At 38.3% G+C, this 13449-nt stretch overlaps 1 protein-coding gene across 4 annotated transcripts in view; it reads right to left on the bottom strand.

Moving 5' to 3' along the window:
• EDIL3 (EGF like repeats and discoidin domains 3) overlaps nucleotides 1-13449 on the bottom strand; it is a 287431-nt gene that overhangs the window by 234739 nt on the left and 39243 nt on the right. The window contains exon 2 of one of the 4 annotated variants that reach the window (XM_083816854.1): nucleotides 11149-11225. The exons of the other annotated variants lie outside the window; for them this stretch is intronic. The gene's annotated coding sequence lies outside the window, so the exon portion shown is untranslated. The remainder of the gene's footprint in view (nucleotides 1-11148; nucleotides 11226-13449) is intronic. 4 annotated transcript variants of the gene reach the window in all.

Genomic DNA, 13449 nt, shown 5'->3' with positions numbered 1-13449 from the left:
AGATTTTCAGCTGCTTAACAGTTTGTGTTTTTGTTTTGTTTTATTATTTTATTATTATCACCTTCTCCATTGCAAAAATCAGAAAAGATTATCTTGCACACAGTTAGGGAAAGATTCTAAACTTTTTGCTTTTTGAAATCAGATCATGTTGTTCTCTCTGTTCCTTCAAAAGGTCAGTGAGGATTATTTAATATATATATATATATCATACAAGAGCTTATGGCACAGAAGCTGGTAGAAAAAGGCATTATTGGGGAACGGTAGCTTGCTTTGAGATCTTGTACTGGTATGACTACGAATGTTGCTAAAATACAATATAAAGCTAAATATTCATATGGGCTGATGTGTCTAAATATTTATTTTTTAACGCAATATTGCTCAGTGTACCTCATGCACAGTAAGCATAAATTCCTACAAGGAAATGCTTTGGAAAACAGTATTTCTCCCCAATACATATTTAATTATTATTACTGCATTTTTGTTTTGGAAAAAAAAAATGAAATCTCACTCTAAACTTGTGTTTATGATGTCATTAATTCAGCACTACTGTAACAAAAAAAAAGAAAATAAAAAAAAAGAAAAGAAAGGAAGGGAGGGGAGGGGAGGGGAGGGGAGGGGAGGGGAGGGGAGGGGAGGGGAGGGGAGGGGAGGGGAGGGGAGGGGAGGGGAGGGGAGGGAAGGGGAGGGAAGGGGAGGGAAGGGGAGGGAAGGGAAGGGAAGGGAAGGGAAGGGAAGGGAAGGGAAGGGAAGGGAAGGGAAGGGAAGGGAAGGGAAGGGAAGGGAAGGGAAGGGAAGGGAAGGGAAGGGAAGGGAAGGGAAGGGAAGGGAAGGGAAGGGAAGGGAAGGGAAGGGAAGGGAAGGGAAGGGAAGGGAAGGGAAGGGAAGGGAAGGGAAGGGAAGGGAAGGGAAGGGAAGGGAAGGGAAGGGAAGGGAAGGGAAGGGAAGGGAAGGGAAGGGAAGGGAAGGGAAGGGAAGGGAAGGGAAGGGAAGGGAAGGGAAGGGAAGGGAAGGGAAGGGAAGGGAAGGGAAGGGAAGGGAAGGGAAGGGAAGGGAAGGGAAGGGAAGGGAAGGGAAGGGAAGGGAAGGGAAGGGAAGGGAAGGGAAGGGAAGGGAAGGGAAGGGAAGGGAAGGGAAGGGAAGGGAAGGGAAGGGAAGGGAAGGGAAGGGAAGGGAAGGGAAGGGAAGGGAAGGGAAGGGAAGGGAAGGGAAGGGAAGGGACGGAGGGAGGGAGGGAGGGACGGAGGGAGGAAGGGAGGGACGGAGGAGGAAGGAAGGAAGGAAGGAAGGAAGGAAGGAAGGAAGGAAGGAAGGAAGGAAGGAAGGAAGGAAGGAAGGAAGAAAGAAAGAAAGAAAGAAAGAAAGAAAGAAAGAAAGAAAGAAAGAAAGAAAGAAAGAAAGAAAGAAAGAAAGAAAGAAAGAAAGAAAGAAAGAAAAATTTTAGTACTGGATTATGTTAAAGAAAATTGCCTTGCTAATAAGTTCATTAAATGTAAAACACAACTGGTGTGTAAAGAATGCATAATATCAGACCAAACAAAAACTTTTTGTTTAACAGCATTATATTTACAAATAAATAGGTTGTTAGGTTACTATTGAAGCAATTTAACTAACATATCTTTTGAATTAATAAAACCCCTGAATTTTACCTCAGATGTCACAGTAAGACATAATTAAATAGTTTAATAGTATCTAAATGTTCATATGCCCTCCAGAAATATAAAAATGTTGACATTATGTCTAAGCTATCCAAACAAGATCCTAAAGGATACAAGCATCTGGCTTTGATTTAGACTATGGGAACTTTCAATTTTTTTTATTTATTTTTATTTTTATTTTTTTTACAGATTTCAGTTCTGCAAAGTGTACTAGCAAATCACTGCAAGCACTCCATAATTTAATTTATCATTAATACAGTAAGGGGTGACAACTGACATTCTGTAAGTAATTGCAGAGTTAGTGATGTCCAAAAAACATGTAAACCACAGCTGAAATAATGAACAATCATAGTAATTTATGATCTAATAAGATTAGTATGATGAATCATAGTAATTTATGATGAATTTCATAACTCTCCAGTATTGCTATGAAAACCTGATCTGTGAGATCAAAGCACTACATTGTCTGTAGTTTTAAGCTATTTGGACCACTTCATACAATCTCCTGATGTTTGGAATTCTGCATAGCTCCCAACTGTGATTTGTGGATACAGGTGTAGGTGGTTAATTTTGCATATATTAGCTGCTATCTGCTTGGTGGTTGTTTTTAAGTGACAAGCAAAGACATATAAAGAAATAGCCTGTTATGTCCATTACATATGAATGGTTCTTACAGTTAATTTTAAATTCCTGCAGTATAGGGGCTACAAATGCTAATACAGCTACTATTTTAAGGTTAGCCCACCACCACCGAACCTAAAAAACAGGCTTGGTTAGAAATATATCCTTTTCTTCTCAGTCCACTTACTCAGTGTGGGTACCCCTTCTCGTCAAGAGTATTATCATACATTTATATGCATTTTCTAACACGTGATCCTGCTGCTCTAAGTATTTCATGTCACGTTTTGGATGAGCCTGTTTTAATTATCACCTTAAGCTAAATCTCTTACGATAGTCTTCTTTACATATATTTCCTTATGGAACAGCACTGGAACCTGGTAATATCAGAAGAAAAACCTCCCATCACACTCAAGTTACATCCTTTAGGAAGTGCAATCATCAAACTAACGAAAAAGACAACTTCCAGTCAACAGTTTGAAAAAAAATAAAATCAAAATACAGATATGACTCCAGCCATAAGACATTGAAAGCATTCTGTGGCCGTGAACTGTTCACCCACATAGTTTGATCACGCATGGATGTCCTCAATTTAATATTTGTTAGTGTTTTCTTTAAATATGTCAGTAGAAGGACAGAAAAGATGACTTCATACCATTGCTTGAATCATGATGTGAATGCATTTATGATTTTTTCAAAAGCTCTAAGATAGAAAATACCATTCTATTATATTTTTACTTTTCTGCCAGAAACACTGGTGATAGATAATGGATTGTATATGGAATAGACTTACGTGTTGTCAGTTAAACTTACAAAGAAGTATCAGCATCACAGTAGCCATGAACAAAAGGAGTAGGGAGGAAAAAAAAAAAAAGGCAAACACGATTAAACAACAAAACCTCCTGAAATTCACTTGTCTTATTTGGCAAGACCCAAGCAGTCAAAAACAAAACAAAACAAAACAAAACAAAACTAAATTAAATTAAATTAAAAAATTAAAAAAAAAAATTAAAAAAATCAGTTTCCCAAACAATATAATTTATCAAATGGGACCCAGCTCTTCAATCCCCATTAAGTAATAGCTTCTGGGAATGATATATACAGAGTAAGTCACAGTAACAAGCAAGCAGTAAACACACACAACAGGGAGACCTTCCTGGGTGCCTGCTTTTTAATAATTACTTTGCAACAAGCCAGCAATTATTATTTTTATTTTTTTTCTTACAATAATGATTTTTAAAATGTATAGGTTGCACGAAACATGCAGTGCAAATGTATTACTGAAACTGCCATAAGGAGGAAAGAAGAAAGCAATGTATCTGCAGGAACTATGGCTTTCTCAGAGCAAAAAATCTAAATAATGAACGCTGCAGTCAATGACCAGGAAAATTGGGGGTGCCAGAAAAAAATATATTAAGAATGACTGAACTAAAAATAAATAATTGACAGGAATCTTTCTTGTAATGCCTGCACTACTGGCGCTCTTCACAAAATCACAGAATGATTTGGGTTGGAAAGGACCTTAAAGGGTCTTACTCTAACCCTCTGCCAGGGTCAGGGACGCCTCCCACCAGCCCAGGCTGCCCCCAGCCCCATCCAGCCTGGCCTTGGGCACTGCCAGGGGTGGGGCAGCCCCAGCTCCTCTGGGCAACCTGTTCCAGTGCCTCACCACCTTCACAATAAAGGATTTCTTCCGTTATCTAATCTAAATCTCCCCTCTTTTACTTTAAAGCCATTACTGGTTGTCCTATCCCTACACCCCTGACACAGAGTCCCTCCCCAGCTTTCCTGCAGCCCCCTTTAGGCACTGGAAGGCCTCAGTAAGGTCTCCCCGGGGCCTTCTCTTCTCAAGGCTGAACAACCCCAACTCCCTCAGCCTTCCTTTGTAGGAGAGGCGCTCCACCCCTTTGATCATCCTCATGGCCTCCTCTGGTCAGGTCCATGTCCTTCTTGTGCTGGGGGCCCCAGAGCTGAGCGCAGGGCTCCAGGTGGGGTCTGACGAGAGCAGAGCAGAGGGGGACAATCCCCTCCCTCGCCCTGCTGGCCACCATGCTGTTGGTGCAGCCCAGGGTACGGCTGGCTTTCTGGGCTTCAGGCACTCATTGCCGGCTCATGTCGAGCTTCTCATCAACCACCACCCCCAAGTCCTTCTCCTCAGGGCTGCTCTCAATCCATTCTCCACCCAGCCTGTATTTGGGCTTGGGATTGCCCTGACCCTCGTGCAGGACCTTTCACGTGGCCTTGTTGAACTCCATGAGGTTTGCACAGGCCCACCTTTCAGGCCTGCCCAGGTCCCTCCGGATGTGTCAACCGCACCATACAGCTTGATGTCATCGTCAAACCGCACCATACAGCTTGGTGTCATCGTCAAACCGCACCATACAGCTTGGTGTCATCGTCAAACCGCACCATACAGCTTGGTGTCATCGTCAAACTTGCTGAGGGTGCACTTGGTCCCACTGCCCATGCCACTAACAAAGACGTCAAATCTCCGGTCCCAATACTGACCACTGAGGAACACCACTCGTCACCAATTTCCACTTGGACACTGAGCCATTGACCCCAGCTCTTTGAGTGCAACCATACAGAACCAGCTCCTTACCCACCAAGTGGTCCATCCATCAAGCTACAGTTTGCAGTCAGAAGTTTTGACAAATCCTTCATTTCTCCCAGACAGCCACACTGACTCAGGTAAGCAAGCAGTCCTCATTTTGAACCAGAGATTTTTTAGGTGGCCAAATAGCAACTTGAAAGGAGACTGGGAAAATAATATAACTTAAGTGTTATATTAATAGTACGTAATAGGCCTGTATTTGCTTTTACGCTAAAGCTACAAGGGGCCTCTGGGCATTGATAATATGGTATTTTCCATTATCAAGCAAAACACTGCCCAGTGTGTCTCAGGAAATAATTTAAATTTACTTATTTTTAATCTATATGTTTTTAGGAATATCCAGAATATCGTTTGGAAATGTTTTGACTTCTTGCTTCCTGTTTCCTCATTTGCAGTCACCACCTCTACTTTTCTTGGAAAGATGTGGCTGATGAAATAGCTCTCAAGGATGTCTGGTGTTAAAACACTGCGGGTGGACTGACAATCTATAAAACAGAACTTTGCTTTCTGTAAATCCTACAACTGACTTCCTATAACACAGAATTAAAATTCTTCATTCACTCGCCATGTTCACATTATATTACACAATACACAGGCTTCTACCCAATTATAAGTGTTGTTTCTTATTGGAAAATGCACGTCTAGCTTATAACATACAGGCAACGGTGCAGAACAGTCCAGCTGACTGAGCCAACATTAGTAGCAAGCCAAGCAGCAGGAGGAAAATCTGTTTGCATGACCTGTGTTTTCTGTGTCAGAAAATTCTTTCCAAAGGAGAAAAATGAAACACAGCTCCCAACTTGCACACTATTTATGCAAACACAGTCAGTAGGGAAGCAGATAAAGGATGCAAAGGCAGCAGAAGACACCTTTGTATCTTCCAGGAAAGGAAACCCCAACGTCACTGCAAACACACATTCATATACACAGATAAAACCAAAGACTCCACAAGCCCCAGGGAGTTAGTCTGGCATGTTTTAACTCAGTCACCAGATGCAAACCAAAAACTCCTCCCATTTGAAAAAAGGGAAAACCCATGTCTTCATAGAATAACCTGCCAGAACAGGTCATATACTAATAGCATTAATCTTTCCAAGTCTTCATACAACAACTCAGTACTAATTTGAGCCTCAACCCTACAATCTGTCTCCTTGAATGTCTATTATAAGTCTCATTAAAGTTAATGAGGTTTTGACAAGGCTTCCAACTTACAGGCTGGATTTTTTAGGATTGGGTACCAGACATGTCAGTCAACTGTTTTTAACCACACTAACTTTTGACAGTGTTCTTTGAGGTCTATATTTTCCCCTTTCACAAAACTATTTCTGTGTAGCGAATTTCAAGAACTGGTGTCTTGAACTATGAAGTTAACTTACAAACACAAGGACACTTCATGCAGCACTTATTTTGAAATCTCTCATGTAAATACTATATCTTGGGTTATTTTTGCAAACAGAAGAGTTCCACAGACTGTCTGGAATGCACATGGAGCACGCACATATGCTGGAGAAAGTTCATTCTGAAAAAAATTTGCCATATTAAAATGGCATTAAAATTATTCACCACTAAAGTGTCGTCTTTTAAAACAAAAGAGAAAGGGTATACATCAACCTATTAATGTGATATTATCGTAGAATAAAATCATAGAACCATAGAATATCCTGAATTGGAAGGGACACAGAAGGTTCACTGAGACCAGCTCCTGGCTCCACACAGAACCACCCAAAAATCAAACCACATGTCAGAGTGTTGTTCAAATGTTTCTTGAACACTACAATGCAGACGAAGCCACAGATGTCACTCATTGATTTTTGTTGATTTACATAAGTATTCAATATTTAAAAAAATAAATGAGAGATATAAGGAGGGTTTCTAATTAGAAATATCTCAGCATAGCTTTCAAACTCTCAGTAAAGCAGAAATTTAAACAGTTCAAAGAAACCGAAGAGTTAAAAACCCATTATTAAAGATAGATAAACATACATCCATATGCTCATGATCATAACTGACTTTCAGACCTCACCCTTCTCTTTAGATGGTTTGTGAGGTAATTTTAGTAACATGACCACAGAAGTTATTATTCTCCCAAGAAAGCTTGAAAATGAGTAACACTGTTTGTGAGCAATTTTACAGGTCTTTTAATACATGAAAAAGAGCCCTGTAAATTCTACAATTTAGCACTGTTTAGAATTCTCTCAACTCAACACACACATTGAAATATTAAATCCATTTTACAGTTGTTTTCTGGTGGAGCTAAACACCATTATCAAATATTGGAATTAGGAAAAATCATTGCTGGGTATTGAGTCTCGCATACAACAAGGGCTCAATGAGCTATGTGATATTCCTGCAAAGCAGTGTAGTGTTTAGACATTCCTTTTATTCTTTCATCAAGGTACTAAGATGCAACTCATCTCACCTAACCTTGGAAGTCTATGCTATAATGTTTATGGCTGAACTAATCACTTGGGTACTTTCTGTCCTCAATGAAATATTGCAACAAAAATGTCTGCAAAATTAAACTAATTTCCTATTTTAACTTAGTTTCTTTGTTAACAGTTCAGCAACTTCACTTAAAACTATTTAAATAATGTATTGAAATTAATAACAATAATTATTAAATAAAAATAAACTAAAAAAACTAGAAACCGAACCTTTGCCAAACAAGTCAGTGGTCTCTCTGAGACTCCTTTTCTATGTGTATTTAGTGCTCCTGCAATGAATTATCAGCAAAGCAGTTTCATAGTAAAACAGATACTGAATTGAACAACCGAAGAGTTGCTATATTTTTTGACAAGGTCCTTGGTACCTTGACTGCAGATAAGCCATCTTTATCCAGTGGAGCTGGAACCAGCTGCAATAAACGCGAGGAACATGGTAGTGCATCAAGTCCTACATGGAATGTACGTCTGTGAACTTACTGCCTTCAGTCATCAGCTGGAACAAAAACTTGTCTCCAGAACCCACTATAAGTCTTACAATTTGCACAAATCTACCTGCAGAATGAAATTGTTGAACTTATTCCAGAGGGGACTGCTCTTGTGCATCCAGCACCCCGAGATGACCACCAGTGTCTTAGAAACATCTGACATTGCCAGAAAGCTTATGTGCCTGAGCACATAAGGGCCATGACATTTTGTGAGCTTATGAGAATTACTTTGTTATGAGGATAGACCAACAAATTGCATCAAATCCTGATATTGCTACATTGTCGTATACATCATGAAAGATCATGCAGAATATCCTTTTCATTCAATTTTGTCCCTTTTTTTCTGAAGTTAGAAAACAATTATTTATTAAATTAGTTGCTCCAAATTCATGTCTATAATTCACTTTGGGCAGTTGCATACACAGACAAAAACACTGCACAGATGTGAAATTAGATCTCAGATACTCAGTAAATATTGTAATTTGTACATCCTGTTTTGTAGAGATTAATTGCCACATTTCTTATTTTAGTGTTCAATATGCTTTCTGGTTCCTAAGAAATGAGAAAGATATCACAGATTAAGTAGCAGAATATCTGAATATTAAATCTGAGATTTACATTGAACATATAAATACAAACTACCTCTACAGTTGAATTTTTAGATACCTAATGCCTCTGAAACAGAGAAAATAAAATGCTGTTTTCAGAGAAATACATTGAACAACCTGGTGTTGACCACCTTCTTTAATGGCAAACAAAGCATTTCATATTATTATGTTGTCTTTAGAAGGGGAAAAAAAAGACAGTGTTATCTATGAATAAACCAAATTTGACATTTTTTTCTCTTTTGGAAGTCACTTATGACTGGATTCCACTGAGAGCAGTGGGGAGAAACTGTGAGAAAGAATTAAAAAGCATACAGAATAATACAACCCAGTCCATCATAAAATCTTGGGTGACAACTTTGTAAGAGTTCTACAGGATGATGGCAAACAAAGAAAACATTTAATCTTAACTACATAATAAACTATTTTCTTGTGATTTTGATGTGAAAAGGTGTTTTTGTTGCTGTTGTTTGTTTGTTTTTTAATGCTTTACAATGCATTATAATAAGTGGTTACATACAAAATAGTTTTTAAATCTCTCTGCCAATAATTCCTAGATGACATGCAAATATTAGTGTACAAAATGCATATATGTTACACATGTTAAAATATGAAATTTCGTGATTTTATACTACTTTGAACATTTCAAAAAGAGATATATTAATTATGTAGCTTAATCAAAATTCACAAGTTACCTGATTCACAAGAACCAATGCCTGTCCGTATCTAAATATGTTAAACATATGAAAGCAGATTCACTTCTCTATTTTCAATTTTCCAACAGTTTCTAACCTACTACTCCCTAGGAGCTTTCCACACCTGCATAAATCAGTTTAATTAGCAGATACTTGGCTGGATCATATTCTGTGTCAACTTGATTTTTCAGCTTTAAAAACAGACAATTATTCTTCAAGTGTATACACAGCTTCATTTTACCTAGGTGGATAAAACTGCAAATGCTTTCTCGTATGCAAATGCAATTCCCACCAAGCACTGTGTAAGTTTGTTGTGACTATGCATTATTCAGTGACAGATCAAGCTTTGAAACAGTGGTAACAGCTCTGTTTCAGGAAGGACTGAGACTTGGGTAGCTTCCCTTTGTTTACAGCAGGGAAGTTAACTGCCCTCCCTGAGAAAAATCAGTCTGCCCCTCTTTCCTGGCTGAAAACCACAGGTAACGAGAGCAAATGAGGACTGGCTCCACAAAGCCAGTCACTCCCTGCTGCTGTCCTTTCTTTTGGAAGAGCAACTGTAATCCTGGAAGAGATGGGACAGGCATGAGAGAGGCTGGAGAGGTCTTCAGATGAAATTTGGAGCCTTCCAACTCCTCCTCACACACCTCTTGCAGAAGGTCTGAGAGGACTTGGCTCTGGTAATTACCACTTCCCCAGGTCCATAAGAAAATACAATGTAGTTGATGTACAGGTTTTAATAATCACTATCACTGTCCTCTTGAAAATCTTCTAAGATGTATTACTTCCCTGTAAGTCTCACATCAGTTTGTCTATCTTTCAGAATTACTTTTTTTTTTTTTTTTTTAAATAATTTAGTGAAATGTTTGGGGGTTTGACTGCACAAGAAAAGCCAGTCTTCCTTTATTAACAGTAACCCACAGATCTACTCAAAAAATTGTTGTAATATGAACAAAACTCCTAAATTCAAAATAGATGCATGAAAAATGCATCTCTGCAGATTCATGTTTAATGAAATTCTGACATGTCTGACCTTCCTCAAGAGAACAGATTCGGAGCTGTGTCACTCCACATTTGCAATACTGCGTTGACTTTTCAGAGAGATTTTTGCTCGTGAAAATATGCCTTCAGGTGCTGTTATCTAAAAAGTGCCTCATCCCTCCCCTCCAAATCTAGACTGTATTGAAGACTATCTTGTGAATATAACTTTTCCTACCTTCTAGCAACAACTGGTGGATGCAAGTAGATGACTGGGTGCATGAGAAATCCAAATCCAAACCATGCACTTAGGAAGAACATTGAGATTTCATTACTTGCTGCGGGAACTGTCTATTAAAGAGTCAATAAATAAATTATACTTCTCCTCTGGATTGTTATTTTTATCAGTTATGTCAATTAAACATGTTTCTGTGTTTCTACCTTTTTAATAATAATCTTCAGATGATTGGCCAAGGTACAGCTAACAAAGCACAAATGACTAGAAGGAGCTTGATATAATTTTTGCTGTTGAACTTCACTCTTTCAATGTGCCATTTTCAAGAAAACACACAAACATGAAGATATAAGCTGACAATAATACACAACTGCATGTAGCTATAATTATTAATGCATTAGTGAAATTAATTCAATTTTAAATATGCCTACAGTTCAACAGATATGCAATATTCAAAGGCAATCACACATTACATATAACAGAGACTACAGCCAGCAGAGGGGAAACCAAAGATGCAGTACCATTATGAACACAGGCATATTTGTACAGATAAGTCATTTTTACAAGCCATGTCCTAAATCCAGTTTCCCTGCCACTGCTGTTTCTTTAGAATTGCATTAATATTAGATTCACCTTTCCCTCACTGATTGTTTCCTAATCATCTTATTCCAGTAAAGTTAAGGACATATTTCAAGAAGTACTTCTCCTGAAATAAAAACAAGTCAATTTTATAGTATTTCTGCCTTCAAGAGAAGAGGTAGCCATCCAGGGAGCACTCTACATTCCCTTTGGGAGAAAAGGGTTAGTTCACATCTCACTCACTGAATGAAGGGCAGGATTCCAATAGTTGATGGTGAAATTATTCACTCTTCCTTCGTCTTACTGTCTGTGGCCTCTCACTTGTATCAGCAATATCAGACCCATGGAAGAATAAAACAAAACAAAACAAACAGCAGGTGTTGGAGATAGGGAGAATAGGTGATTGGTTAAAAAAATTTTACTAAGAGAAGGGCAAAATGGGGCAGCAGAATGCCAGTCGAGAATACAAGAGCTGAAAACTGTTGATCTGTGTGAGAAAGATCAATCCCGTAAATATTGGCACTGACAAAGGCATCCAGAGAACACATGCAGACCCCCAAAGAGGTGGCAGAACCACTCTGCAGAATAAAGACAGATGATTTCATGTTTGTTAGTGAGCATTGGACAATGCTAAGTTTTGTGTTTTGTTTTTGTTTTTTTAAACTTCCTTTTAAAATACAGTCAGGCGATTTCATGTTTGTTAGTGAGCACTCAACAACACTGAAACCTATATTTTTTAAAAAACTTCCTTTTAAAAATTTTCATCTGTTGGTTGACTAGTGGGAGGCTAAAATAGTTTAAAAGATCCACACACAACCAACCTGTTACCTGCTTCTAGTTTGAAACTTAAAACTATTACGTGCAAGATGGCTCAGGCATCATGCAGAGTTTTCCATGAACAAATTTCTACAAATGCTAGCACTGTGAATCAATTTCTATAATTATGGAGATCTGGACAAAACAATACCAATTGTCATGTCCAGATTTTTATTTATTTATTTATTTATTTTAAGTGGTTAAAAATCTAATTATACACCTCCCTGGATTTTATTTTGGTATTCATGCTGATCCTAACTCTGATATTTTTTGGCAGGTCCACTCTCCATTTTAACAGCTGTCAATGCAAAAGTTTTGTAAGTGTCACTATGCACCAACAGCCATTCTCATTAAGCCAACACAAGTTTTCCACCAGACTGAGTAAAGACGGAAATACACAGTACTGAATGCTACTAAAATGCTTTGTCTTTGGGATATAAATTAGGAAGTCAGAAACAACTAGTCAAGGCTCAGAAGCTGATCTCTCAGGTTTTTAACTGCTACTGGTAGCAATCATTTACTATGGGGCATGTGACCATTCGTTACGATTTCTTCATGCATTAGCAGCTGAAAGAAAGACAGTGTTGAAGATGACAGCATAAACAAGTTCTCATCATAAAAAGGCTCTTACTGATGTCGCTTTACTCCTCTGATTAACTTTTCAACACTTAACATACATTCTCATCACACCATTTTTCAGCATGTGCAGTAACTTGATTTTATCCTCCAAAGTAGTTCTCCAAAGACACTTAAGCCTTAATTTTAGGAGACATACTGTTAAGATATCGTTTCCAGAAATGTAGTCTCTGTCTCATGGTGGTCAAAACTGCAGGTTCAAAACTGTACCCACCTATGGAGAATGCCCTAGTTGTCATAAGCATTTTTACTCTGAAGATTTTACTGTGACAGCTAAATCACTGCTCACTCTTCAAGAATACAAACTTACTTTGAAACATCTGCATTTTAAATATGTTAACTGAATAATTGTAGTTTTAGAAAATTTCTTCACAATGAATCCATATCCTCAGTTCTGTGCAATTAAACTTTGTGACGGGTAAGTGAAAAAAAAAATAAGTAAAAATTTATCTGACAGTTTCTCATGTCAGTGGTTCTTGAGCTCTGCAGTTACTACAGTCTCAACATGTGAAACAGAAACAGATTTCACTTCAAAGTCCATAATCCCCTACAATGCTGCTTGTCTGAATTTCCCATGTGAATGCCATATGTTGTTATCATAATGAATTCTGAAACTTTTACTCTGTTGTCCACATAGCAGATCACACTAAACCACTTAAAACTGTTTCAGGGAGCAAGTGTACAAAAATAAGCATTCAAACAATTCCTGATGCTGTCCCTGAGAAGATTGTTTCTACCTTTATTGTTAGTTCTCCTCCTGGATTCTGAAGTGGGATAGGCAGAATGGCTTTTTACACAAACAAAAGAAAAGGCACAGGGAGAAAAGAAAGAATAGTACCAAATGGAGATGGTGTGAAAAAAAGAGAGAGAGAAGGAGAGAAGGAAAAGAAGGAAAAGAAGGAAAAGAAGGAAAAGAAGGAAAAGAAAGAAAAGAAGGAAGGAAGGAAGGAAGGAAGGAAGGAAGGAAGGAAGGAAGGAAGGAAGGAAGGAAGGAAGGAAGGAAGGAAGGAAGGAAGGAAGGAAGGAAGGAAGGAAGGAAGGAAGGAAGGAAGGAAGGAAGGAAGGAAAGAAAGAAAGAAAAAGAAAGAAAGA

The sequence above is a fragment of the Anser anser genome, assembly GCF_964211835.1.
Source record: "Anser anser genome assembly, chromosome: Z".
NCBI lineage: Eukaryota > Metazoa > Chordata > Aves > Anseriformes > Anatidae > Anser > Anser anser.
This window is presented reverse-complemented; position numbering and strand designations above follow the sequence as displayed.